The sequence below is a fragment of the Eptesicus fuscus genome, chromosome 20, assembly GCF_027574615.1.
Source record: "Eptesicus fuscus isolate TK198812 chromosome 20, DD_ASM_mEF_20220401, whole genome shotgun sequence".
Lineage (NCBI taxonomy): Eukaryota > Metazoa > Chordata > Mammalia > Chiroptera > Vespertilionidae > Eptesicus > Eptesicus fuscus.
Genome location: NC_072492.1, coordinates 2,177,791 through 2,190,354, shown reverse-complemented (window position 1 = coordinate 2,190,354; position 12,564 = coordinate 2,177,791). Strand labels below are relative to the sequence as shown.

Genomic DNA, 12,564 nt, shown 5'->3' with positions numbered 1-12,564 from the left:
AATGGGAAAACATCCCGTGTTCATGGTTGGAAAGAATCAACATAGTTAAAATGGCCGTATTTCCCAAAGAAATATACAGATTTAATGAAATCCCCATCAAAATCCCAATGTCATTTAAAAAAAAAAAAGTTAAATGAGTAATCACCAGATTTGTATGGAACCACAAAAGACCCAAAGCAATCCTAAAAAGTAAGAACCAAGCTGGAGGTATCACGCTACCTAATTTCAAATTATACTACAGAGCTACGATAATCAAAACAGCATGGTATTGCCAGAGAAACAGACACACAGATCAATGGAACAGAACAGAGAGACCAGCAATAAAACCACACATATATGGACAGATCATTGAAGGAGCCAGAAATGCACATTGGAGTAAAGATATTCTCTTCAATAAATGGTGCTGGGAAAATTAGAAAGCCACATGCAAACGAATGAAACTGGATTACAGTTTGTCCCCGTGTACAACAATTAATTCAAAATGGATCAAAGACCTAAACATAAGACCCGAAACAATAAGTTACACAGAAGAAAATATAGGTAACAAACTTATGGACCTGAGTGGTAGAGAACATTTTATAGACTTGACCCCAAAGGCAAGGTAGGTAAAGGCAAAAATAAATGAATGGGACTATATCAAACTGAAAAGCTTCTGCACAGCAAAAGAAACAGACAACAAAATAAACAGGCAGTCAACTAGATGGAAGATGATATTTGCAAATAGTAGCTCTGACAAAATATATAAAGAACTTGTTAAGACTTAACATCAAACAAATAAATAATCCAATCAAAAAGTGGGCAGAGGACCTGAAAATACACCTCTCCCAAGAAGACAAACAGCCAATAGATATAACCGCACTGGCAATTAGGGAAATGCACATCAAAACTACAGTGAGATGCCACCTCACACCTGGTAGAGTGCCCTTATCAACAAGACAAGCGATGACAAGTGTTGGAGAGGCTGTGGGAAAAAGGGAACCCTCATTCACTGCTGGTGGGAATGTAGATGGTACAACCGCTATGGAAAGCAGTCTGGCGATTCCTCAAAAAGTTACCGGTAAGAATAGAGCTACCATATGACCCAATACCCCCACTCCTGGGTATATACCCAAAAATCTCGAAATCATTAATATGCAAATATATATGCACCCCTATGTTCGTTGCAGCATTATTCATGGTGGCCAAGACATGGAAACAGCCCAAGGGCCCTGCGATAGAGGACTGAGTAAAGAAGACGTGGCCCATACACACAATGGAGTGCTACTCAGCCGTAGGAAACGATGAAATTGTGTCATTTACAACAACATGGATGGACCTTGAGAACATTATGCTAAGTGAAATAAGTCAGACAGAAAAAGCTAAGAACCAGACGATTTCACTCATATGTGGGATATAAAACCGAAACTTATGAACACAAACTGCAGTGTATTGGTTGCCAGGAGGAAGAGGGGTCCTAAATTGAGGTGACAGGAGAAGACTTGACTCTGGGTGGTGGGACATGGTGCTATATACAGACTTTGTAACTTAGAAATCCACACGTGAAACCTATATGTTCATGTTGACCTATGTCACCCAATAAAAATTTTTTTAAAGTCAGAATCAGGACTGCTGAAGTCAGTCTGACTTAAAAAAAGTTTCCAAAGAGTCCGTATCTGGTAGAGATCCACACTGAAGCAGTTATCACTGAAGTCTGGAATCTGCTTTGAAATAATCCAATGGGAGAAAGGGGAGCCTAGATTAAAACTGTTGAAGCTGAGTGATGGGGTTCATCGAACTATTCTATTTTTATGTTAGAAATCCTCCACAATGAAAAGTTGTGCTCTGTTTTCAAGCAAGCTTGCAAAGATCTTTACCATGAATAAAGAACTTAAACTTTCAAACTCTGACTCGACCCAGTGCCCTCCACCTGAGCCTCACAATACAGGTTCACCCAGGGCAGGCCCATCTGCGAGAGGCCATACCAAGGACCCCGCAGAGAGACACCAGGCCCCGGGTCAGAATGCCAGACAGCAGCACGCGGAGGTGTCTAGCCTAGTCCTTCACACAGCAAACGGATCTGCTATCTCGGCCTCTGAGACGCCCGCCCTAAATTCAGCTATCACCTGGGGTCTAGGCGATGTCTGGAAATGAGGGAACCTTTCACTAAAATGCCTTTAACAGAGCCCCTGGAATCCCTGACCACTGCAGACAGAGCTTCCCTTCAGGCCAGGGTCCGAGGAAGCAGTATGCTGCCAGACCCCTCCTAGATGCCGTAGGAGGTTAATATTGCAATTGCCTATTGTTTCTCCTCTTTCCTCTTCTAGGATTAGAGTTGGGGGGCGGGGGACAAGGCAGGTGTCTCTATCTCACTCCCTATTGTCTAGGAAAATGTGGTTCACGGTACATATTCGACTCAATGTTTCTTGTGTGATCCTGATTCTTGATAGATACTGCTCCAAAGGTGAATTATAAAGACTTGCTTTTTACAAATGCCAATGGAAAAAAACAGAATGTATGACACCTGTTTGCCAGAAAAGGAGGGGACAGGAAACAAGAAGTTATGGTACAAACAGTACCACCAAAGTAGTACCAGAGATGTTGTAGATCAGTGATGGGCAACCTTTTTTTTTTTTTCTTTATATGGAACGCTTCACGAATTTGCGTGTCATCCTTGCGCAGGGGCCATGCTAATCTTCTCTGTATCGTTCCAATTTTTTTTTTTAGTATATGTGCTGCCGAAGCGAGCACGATGGGCAACCTTTTGAGCGTGGTGTGTCAAACTTCACCAAAAAACTGAGCATAACTCGGGTAGTGTGTCACTTTGAGGAAAAAACATTATTTCGCAAATGTTTCATCCTCGGCATGCGGCAAATGGCTACGTGTGTCAGTGCTGACACGCGTGTCATAGGTTCGCCATCACTGTTCTAGAACGTAGGGCCCTGGGTTGGGGGGTGGGAGGGGCATGGAGAGGAGGGACTGGTATATGCCAGGCAAAGGGGAGTTCGTGAAAAGGGTCTGAGGGCAGAGACGTGGCACAGGGGCAAAAAGGAGGGCACGGCACAGGTTGGTAAGTAAGTCAGAGCGCTGACACTGCCATGACTGGTCTCTGTGCACGGTCCTGGGTCCCCAAAGCAGGGCCCAGGCCACGAAGAAAAATGAGTGGGCACCATGGGAGGGGTGGGGGCTCTGGAGAACTGGTAAATGCAACCCTATCCAGAGACAGTGGCCAACACTGGCGCTGACCCAGTGTTGCCAGGCAACAGTGCAGGCCCCCAGCTGCCAAGTGTTCTGATTTGTCAATGAAACTGCAAGTCTGAATTGCTATGTAAGATCTGATTTTCATGTTGGCAACTGTGGTAAAGAGAATAATGACCTCCCAAAGAAGTCCACCTTATACCTCCGCTTACATGGCAAAGAGGAATTAAGGTAGCCGATGGAATTAAGGTCTCTGATCAGCTTATTTTAAAAGAGGGAGAGGATCCTGGATTATCCCGTCGGCTCAAGGTAATCACAAGGGTCCTTAAAAGTGGAAGTGGAAGGCAGAAAGTTGGCATCAGCGTGATGCAGTGGGAGAACAGGACTGGCTATTGCTGGCTTTGAAGAGAGAAAGGGCCACAAATCAAGGAACATGGACAGCCTCCAGAAACTGGGAAAGGCAAGGAAACAGACCCTCCCCTAGAGCCTCCACAGGAACGCAGCCCTGGCTACACCAGGCTTTTAGCCCAGTGGGACCAGTGCTGAACTTCTAACCTACAGACTGCATTGTTTCAAGCTACATGTCTGTGGTAATTTGTGACAGCAGCCACAGGAAACTAATACAGCAACCAATTTTAACTTTTAAAAGGAGGCACAGTACAGCCCAAACAAACGCACCTGTGCGGTGGATGAGGCATGGACAACTTCTGTCTAGTCCACACTGAGAAGATCTGAGGGCTGGGTCCTCTCCTGGGTACCCAGCCCAGAGCCTGACATGCCTTCCAAGTTAACTACTAGGCCCTACTAGGCCCCTCACCTTTACAAACTGGTCACAAAATCCTCCAGGGGGTTCTGGAAAACAGAAATGCTTACTGAAAGGAGTTCTATTCCCAAGCATCAGCACACGCCTAGGCGTTGCCTGGGACCTGAGAAACTGGCTCAGAGCAGAGGATGGAACACAATCCTTTTCAATTCCACTGTCTCCTGCAAACAGCAAGAAGTGAGAGCTTTTCCAGGTCCCTGGGGAAGCCTTGTCCCTCCCTGCTCCCAGCTACCCCTGGGGCACTCTGCTGCCCAGTGCCTCCCAGCACCCACTGCAATGAGATCACTTTGATTTCTTTTCAACAGCAGAGAACACTTTCCAAATAAGCTCATTTTAGTTCCCCACGTTCAAATCAGAGCAGAGCTGCTCTGATTAGAGGTAGAGAGGAGGACCCAAGTCCCTGCACACTCGCCACCAAAAGATTGTGTGAAAACCACAGCCCAACTCAAATCTCACTAAGCTTTCTACCTGACCTGCCTGGCCAGCCTGTGGCTGCGCCTCTGCCCCATGTCCAGCCCTTCCTCCTTGCTCAGCCCAAGCTGGACACTTCTCCCTCAGGCCTGGACACAGCTCCGTTCCCTCCGCCTGCAGTCTTCCCAACTCTGTCCCACACTCTCAGTTTTCCTTCAAAACTCCACTTACATACCACTTCCTCTGAAGCCTCTGTGACACCCAGGTTCATTCTGTGTCTGACACCGCCGTCTACACTCCTCTCTCCCGGGGGCTGATGCTACTTGTCCCTATGTCAGGAGCCACTCTCTGCAGACCATAAGCTACTTGAGGGCAGGAACTTATCACCTATGTATTCCCAGACTATAACACATAATATATACGTGCTCGGTAAATATTAAATAAAGACTGAATGAATTGGTCTATAAATTAATTTTTTCTGTAACTACTATAAATTGTGACATTTATTAAATGCACCAGATAAAAACCTCACTTCTGATCTTTACTAAAGTTAATCTATTTAAATTAGGAACTCTAAATTACAACTATCTTAAAATAACTACTTAGTTTAAATTTTACTAGTGTCTGTCTTACAATTAAGAGCACAGGAACCTGGCTGCAGGCCTGGCTGCAGACAAGCACCTGCTGTGCCCTGCTCCATGAACCCGGCTCAGAGCCAAGCTGCAGAAGGGCTACCCAACAGGTGGGTCACGATCTCTTCTCTGGTCCTCACCGTGTTTACTGTTTGCTCAGGCAGACTTCAGCCCAGGTGGCCATCTCATTTCACCTCTTCTGTCACCCCTCCCTCTTTCCTCCAGCTGTCCAGTTACTCTGTAGCACTCAGGGCCCCAGCACCCACCCCTCATTAGGCTTCCTGTGCTCTCTGGCTCAATTTTCTCCCACCTTCTAATCGGTGACCTTCCCAGAGGCCCCCCCGAGCACACAGTTCAGCTTCTCAGCCCACACAAGCCATTAGAACCATCTGGAGTACTTCAGAAACTACTACTGGTTCCTGCCTCCATGGTCTGGAGTGGGGCCCCATCATAGAGCCCACTTGTAGAAAGTTTTCGGGACATGTGGTTTACAGGTACACCCAAGGATAAGAACTGCAGGTGTGGCTCAGTGGATGAGTGTCAACTTACAAACCAGGAGGTCATGGTTCAATTCCAAGTCAGGGCACATGCCCAGGTTGCAGGCTCGATCCCCAGTGGGTGACCTACAGGAGCAGCCAATCAATGAGTCTCTCTCATCATTGATGTTTCTATCTCTCTCCCCTCTCCCTTCCCCTCTGAAAGCAATTTAAAAAAAAAAAATTTTTTTTAAGAACTGCAGGTGTCACACCCACACTTCCCAGCCAGCACCGAGGCCCTAAAGCCCTCACCTCTCCCCAAACAGAAGTGGACTCTGGCCTCCCCTCACTCTGACACACAACCCTGTGCTGTCTCCAGAATTGCAATGTATCCAGTCTCAGAAAGCTAGCCTGGCCAGGCCCTCCCCCACAGAAATCATGCCACTTTGTAAGGCCCCTGCCAGAGGGTCCCTCCCCGAACACTTGAGCTCCCTACTGCCAGCACCACCATGTTCCAAGGCTTCTGCCACCGAGGTCCTCACTGCTCCCAGCAGGCACCCACCGAGTACACACCCCACATGCACGCAGGCACCAGCCCGGGCCCACTCCAAGCTTTGCCTTGCGCTGTTCCCTCGATCTGAAATACCTTCCCATCTGCCTTCCACTCCTGAAACTATTCCGTCCTTCGAGGTGCAGCTCAAATCCTATCTTCTCCCTGTTACCTTTGTCTTCGCAGTTAGACTAAGTTCTTGGTGGCAAGAAACATGGCATTTCACACCCATCATTTTGACTCTGGAGACCAGGTGTTGCGTATTTTCCAGGCTGACACTGATCTCAAATATTCTGCCCTGCTGTCATGAAATTGCCTTTTGATTTGATGCTCACAATTCTACATCAATCAGACTGCCTTTCATAAAGTAGCATAAAAATTATTTCTCTGCTCATGTTCCCCAAATTTTGGGATCCAGAGTATCGTTATTGTGCCAGGACAGCTCTGGGTATCTACGGAACAGGCGCTCGGGGAGGACCTGCTCTCCAAGGAGGCTCTCAGCCTGTCGGTGCCCCGTACTGCTATGACCACAGGGGGGGGGAGGGGGCAGACTCTAAAAAGTAATTTCAGCTCTCATGATTTATTCACAACAGAGTCTTAAGGAGTTTACGAAACAATACATTCGAGTCCAAACCTCCAGGGCCTCCAAGGAGTGCAGGGCAGGTTTGGACACATAGCTGTTTATCACCCTTGGCTTGGGAACTGCAGGCAATTTTCAAACCCTGGGAAAGTGATCACACCCTAGTCTGCTCATACACTGTAAGATCAGAAAAATGACCCATTTACTAGAAGTCATGCATTAATAGCCTACTGAGGAAGGAGATGCTTTATATTTTTATTTACATGTAACTGTTTAAGACTATCAAGTTCTTCTTTATGAATTTCATCATATTTAAACAGTAGCATCACCAGAGGGTTTTTAGTCCTTAACTTCCCTGTGTCATGTTTACAGAACCAGTGGGCAGAGCTTCGGGGTTACAGGCTGAAAAGAGCTTCGGGGTTACAGGCCCCTTTCCTCAAAGAGCAATTTGGGCAATTATTTTAACACAGCTTTACAAACACAAAAAACTTTACAAACCCACAAAGACTTCCTCTCAGCCAACCCAACAGGGGTGCTCTCAGGTCCCTGTTGTGCTCATCTAGGCAGCTTTAGGTCTTAGAACTTACATCTGTAGCCCTGGATAGGAAGGTGAGGTGTTGTCATAGAAACAGCTTCATGAGGCTCCAAAATCAGACAAGTGTGGGACTGAATTCAGAGTGGATGCATATGAGCAAGCTTGACCCCCTCTGAGCCTCAGCTTGCTCATCTGTGAAATGCCTACCTCTCAGGGCTGCAGAGAGGGGACAATGAGGCAATGGAAGCACCTGGAACGGCTAGGCGTGAGGTAGTGGAAATAATGTGGCTTTGAATCTGACACAGGTGGCAGCAAATACCAGCTGGGGCACTGAGGACTGTGTAGCCTGGGGCAGGCTGCTGAGCCCCTCTGAGCCTTCGTTTCTGCATATCAAAAAGAGAAATAGCCCTAACCAGTTTGGCTCAGTGGCTAGAGCGTCGACCTGTGGACTGAAGGGTCCCGGGTTCGATTCCCGACAAGGGCATGTACCTTGGTTGCGGGCACATCCCCAGTAGGGGGTGTGCAGGAGGCAGCTGATCGATGTTTCTCTCTCATCGATGTTTCTGACTCTCTATCCCTCTCCCTTCCTCTCTGTAAAAAATTCAATAAAATATATTTTTAAAAGAGAGAGAGAGATAGTGACAGGCCATGCACAATCACGATGAAAATTTAATTAATACTGTGTATAAACAAAGTAGCATAAGGCCTAACACACAGGAGACATCCTAAAACCATCAGGGCACATGTGTGGTTTTCATGGACAACCTAACATCACTACTGGAGGAAAAACCATTTTTTCTCCAAACTCTAAGCACCAAAGAATATTAAATCAATAGGAAATGTTGGAGGAGAAAGGAGTGACTTCCAGTAAGGCCAGCAAGCCATCCTAATTACCCTGTGGGAGTTTGCTCAGTGCCCAACCCCACTCCCCGGCCCTTTCCCAGCTGCTTATCTAAAAGGCCTTGACAGTGAACATCTTGCTTGATGTGCGGGAATGAATTGGATTTTCAAACCATCTTAGATTGACTGCCTCTTCAAGGGCACCGACATCTTACATGCCTTTCATTAAGGAAAACATCCCGACTAACCCAGAGTGATGACGCCTGTGACGCCAGTCTAAATTATAATCACACAGGAACAAGGTGAAAACAGCTTTTTGAGAAACCAAGTTCCCAGTGCCACGCCACCATCTTCTGAGCAACTCAGGCACATGTGAGGCAAAAAGGAACTGCTGATGCCGACCCCTCACACACCTTCTCTTCAGCATCAGAAACACCTGGAAACTGGTTGAAATGCATCCTCTCAGGCCTCAGCCCAGACCTACAGAATCAGAAACTCTGGGGCAGGGCCAGCAATGTGCCTAACAGCCTCTCTGGGTAATTCTGGTGCGCACTGGAGTCTGAGAAACACCACGACCTGCTGCCAAGTGGTTATTCTTAGCCCCACGATAGAGAGGAGGAAACCGAAGCTCAGTGATACAATGCCCAAAGCCCGACTACGAGAAGGCCAGTGTGTACCCAGTCAGATTCCAAAGCTAGTCGTCGTATGGCCTCTGTAGCCAAACTGTCTGTACCATTTGGTGCTCTCAGCTTCTGAGCCACCAGGATGCAACGATGCCATTAACTGAAGAGGGGTGGGAGTGAGGGAAGGATGAGTCCTGTACTTAGAAGTGATTAACTAGAGATGCTTTGAAATCCAACCGTGCACCAGCCTGCTTTTCCCTGCTCCATTTACCAGTTGAGTTGCCATGAAGAGACAATGGGGAGCCCCTTCACTGTGGGGCTTTCTACAGGAGCTGGTGGAATAGGAGGAACCCAGGTTTGGGAACACACAGACCTGGGTTTGACTCCTGGCTATGCCAGTTCCTCAAAAGTTACCTAACCTCCTGGCGCTCTCAGAGGGCTGAAGTGGGTTTCTCAGGACAGTCCATGCTGAGCGGGTGTCTCGGTGTGACACTGTGATCACCGCTGCAGCAGGCTTCCTTTAGCTGTGACCCAGCCTACCCTGGAAAAGGGCAGAAATGATTTACATTCCATTATTTGTCAATTTACCTGCTGTTTGCTTTCATTATTTCTGCTGCACTCATTTTATTTGTATTTAAATGTTTTAGGCAACCTAAGAACAAATGTACAAGTGAAGATACAGTAAAATGAACTGCTTGACATCCATTACTTTACATATATCAAGCACAGCAGTAGAACAAAAAGAAAGGCCCATGTATTTGACGTTTTTTTAGGTGTTTTCTTTGTTTTAGTCATTTTTTTAAATATTTGCCTAACATGCATGTGCTGTAAAAATAGCTTTAGCTATTTTTAATGTCAAGAAATTTTCATGAACAATCTCAGCCTAATGGTTAAGAATATAGTATTGAGTTCCTGTAAGTGGAATAAAAACTTTATGAATGAACTTTTCAACTACTTCTCTACAGCTTTTCATGTATATTAGTGTTTTGGTTCTGAAACTTCTCTAAAGGAAATTGTACATTTTTGGAAATTTATTCCTTCTTCCCCTGTGGCAGCTAATGGGCTTTTACCAAGTTTATTCACTTGAAACCTATATGATCCTATTAACCAATGTCACCCCAATAAATTAAATAACCAAATACAAAGTTTATCATAAAAACAAAATACTGCTAATATAACTTCTGTTTCCAACCATGTCCCATACTCCTCCACCTGAAACCCCATGAAAAAAAAGGTGTTGGTTATTGCTTTTTTCAGAGGTGGGGGGATTGATTGGAAAAAAGTAACATGTTCCATTTAAAATTGTAGTATATGGCATTTTCTAATTTTGAAAGCCACAATGTTCTTGGTCAGGTAGCATTAACTGTTAAGTTTTGTGCTTCCAAATCACTGTTTTTAAAAATTTCTTGATACACTTATAGCCTGCCTCCAACTTTGGTCCTTTCTTCTTCCTACTTGTCAGGTGCAGAGGATTTCCTTTTCCAGCCTTCTGTTCTATCACCCATCATTCCTACCCGGTGGCCCTGCACTTGGAAAAAAGGCCGCATGATCTTTATGGCTCCACTCAGCACTTACCAAACGCTTTAATAACCCTGCTTCCTTTGCTTGCATGGCACACACTATCTCCCAGGTCCTATTTCTGCAGCAAATCTCTACTTAGTTGATGAGACTGTGTTACCTCCCTGTGAACTACACCTATCCCGAAAGTCGTCATTGTCTGCCTTTAAAATCCTTCCTCTTCCTCTCGTCTTCCTTTATTTTGTAAAAAGATTGAAATACGTTTTTATTGATTTTAGAGAAGAGACAGGGAGAGAAACATCAATGTGAGAACGAAACATCGATCAGCTGCCTCTTGCACATGCACCCCATTGGGGATGAAGCCCTAAACTGAGAATGTGCCCACCCGCAATCGAACTGGCAGGGGACGACTCAACCAACCGAGCCACACCAGCCAGGCTTCCTCTCTTTTTAAACAACGAGGCTGTTATACCCAAAGCTTACCCGACAGACTATATCCTCAGTACCTTGCAAAAACACCAAACAAAAATACCATTTTAAAAGAGGTGTATTTTTCATTTTAGAATGTAAGCTCCTCCAGAGCAGGGACAATGTTTTTCTTGTGTGTTCTATTGTGCCTAGTGCACCATAAATGCTCAATACTGATGATGGGGTGGGAGGAGAGGGTTACATCTCCTCTGGACCTCAGATTTTCCACTCATGAATCAGTGTGTCCAAGTGAACACAAAATAAAATTTTATGTGAAAAAAACCACAAAGGCTGCTATAATAGCTTTGCATTTTAAGACATCAAAAACGTAAAAAACAAAAACAAAAAAAACTTAACTGCCTGACTAAAAAGCAGGTGTGCCCAAACGAGCCCACAGACGGCTGACACTGAACACACTTACTTAACCACATGCACACTTATTTCACTGTTTTTGTTTTCCAAGTTTCTAGTTTCAGCCAACTTGTACAAGCTAATTAAGACCAAAGAAAATTCCACTGATGAACTTATCAGAAAGTTTGTCAATTTTCAGAAACTCAACAGATGGCTGTGAACAGTCATTCCAACAATGCATTTTGCAAAAATAAAATGTGCTTTCCCCCACCCTTACCAATCTTAATTACATCACCTCACAGTCCTCAGTCCATTATCCATTTGCAGTGGGGCTTTAAGCAAGTCTCTTCGTTCTTGTGAGACTGGATTTTCAAATGAAGTAACAGGAATAACAATATTTTGGGCCCAGCCAGTGTGGGTCACTGGTTGAGCATCAACCCATGAACCAGGAAGCCAAGTTTTGATTCCTGGTCAGGGCACATGCCCGGGTTTTGGGCTCGATCCCCAAAAGGGGGACTGAGGAGGTAGCTGATTAATGATTCTCTCTCATCACTGATGTTTCTATCTCTCTCCCTTCTTCCTTCCTCTCTGAAATCAATAAAAACATAATAATAATCCTATATAATAAAAGGCTAATATGCAAATCGACCAAACAGGAGAACAACTGGTCACTATGATGCTCACTGAACACCAGGGGGCAGACGCTCAAGGCAGGAGCTGGCCCCTGGTGGTCAGTGCGCTCCCACAGGGGGAGTGCCGCTTAGCCAGAAGCCGGGCTCACAGCTGGCTAGCAGAGCAGCGGTGGCAGGAGCCTCTCCTGCCTCCACGGCAGCACTAAGGATGTCAGACTGCCTCGGGAAGCAGGCCTAAGCTGTCAGTTGGACATCCCCCGAGGGCTCCCAGACTGCGGGAGGACGCAGGCCAGGCTGAGGGCCCCCAGTGCACGAATTTCGTGCACGAGGCCTCTAGTAATAATAATATTTTGGAATCCAACAGATCTGTTCAAATCCCAGCTCCATCACTTACTGTTTGTGTGACCTTGAGCCTCTGGGTCTCATTTTCGTAATCTGCAAGAGGAGGATAATACCCACCTGACTGACATATGACTGCTGGACAAACAGCAATGGTTTTTGCAAGAACAAGACAGAACAGTGGAGCCTGCAGTAAGATCAAAAAAAGGTCATTTCCCTGTCGCCAGGACTATTTACTCATACCCCAGACCTTTACTGAGCACCTACCATGCTTGTGCCAGAAACGGAGCTGTGTGCTGGAGAGGTAAAAAAAAAGGACAATCATTGGTTTCAGAGATGTCAGTGTCACGAGAGCCCCAGATACACAGAAATTGTGATAAGTGCTCCAACAGACCGGGGTGGTGAGGCATAGAGAGCAGGCTTAGAGGGGCCCAAACACTGATGGAGTTGGCTGGCAAAGGCTAGACAGACATTTAAACTGAAGGCATGGGTTGAATGTCCAACAGAAAACAGGGAGCAGGACTAGATGATTCTTTATATCCTCTCTAACCTCAAATTCTCCAAATCCAAGCCCTTTTATTTCTCCAAGGCTCACAGTCACCAGGTACTCAT

General features: G+C 45.8%; 1 protein-coding gene and 1 pseudogene across 2 annotated transcripts in view; both read right to left on the bottom strand.

The window, feature by feature from the left end:
- The window catches only part of EPN2 (epsin 2), an 83,538-nt gene that overhangs the window by 67,760 nt on the left and 3,214 nt on the right, over nt 1-12,564 (bottom strand). The gene's annotated exons all lie outside the window — the stretch shown is intronic.
- LOC114227978 (U6 spliceosomal RNA) lies at nt 2,614-2,727 on the bottom strand (annotated as a pseudogene).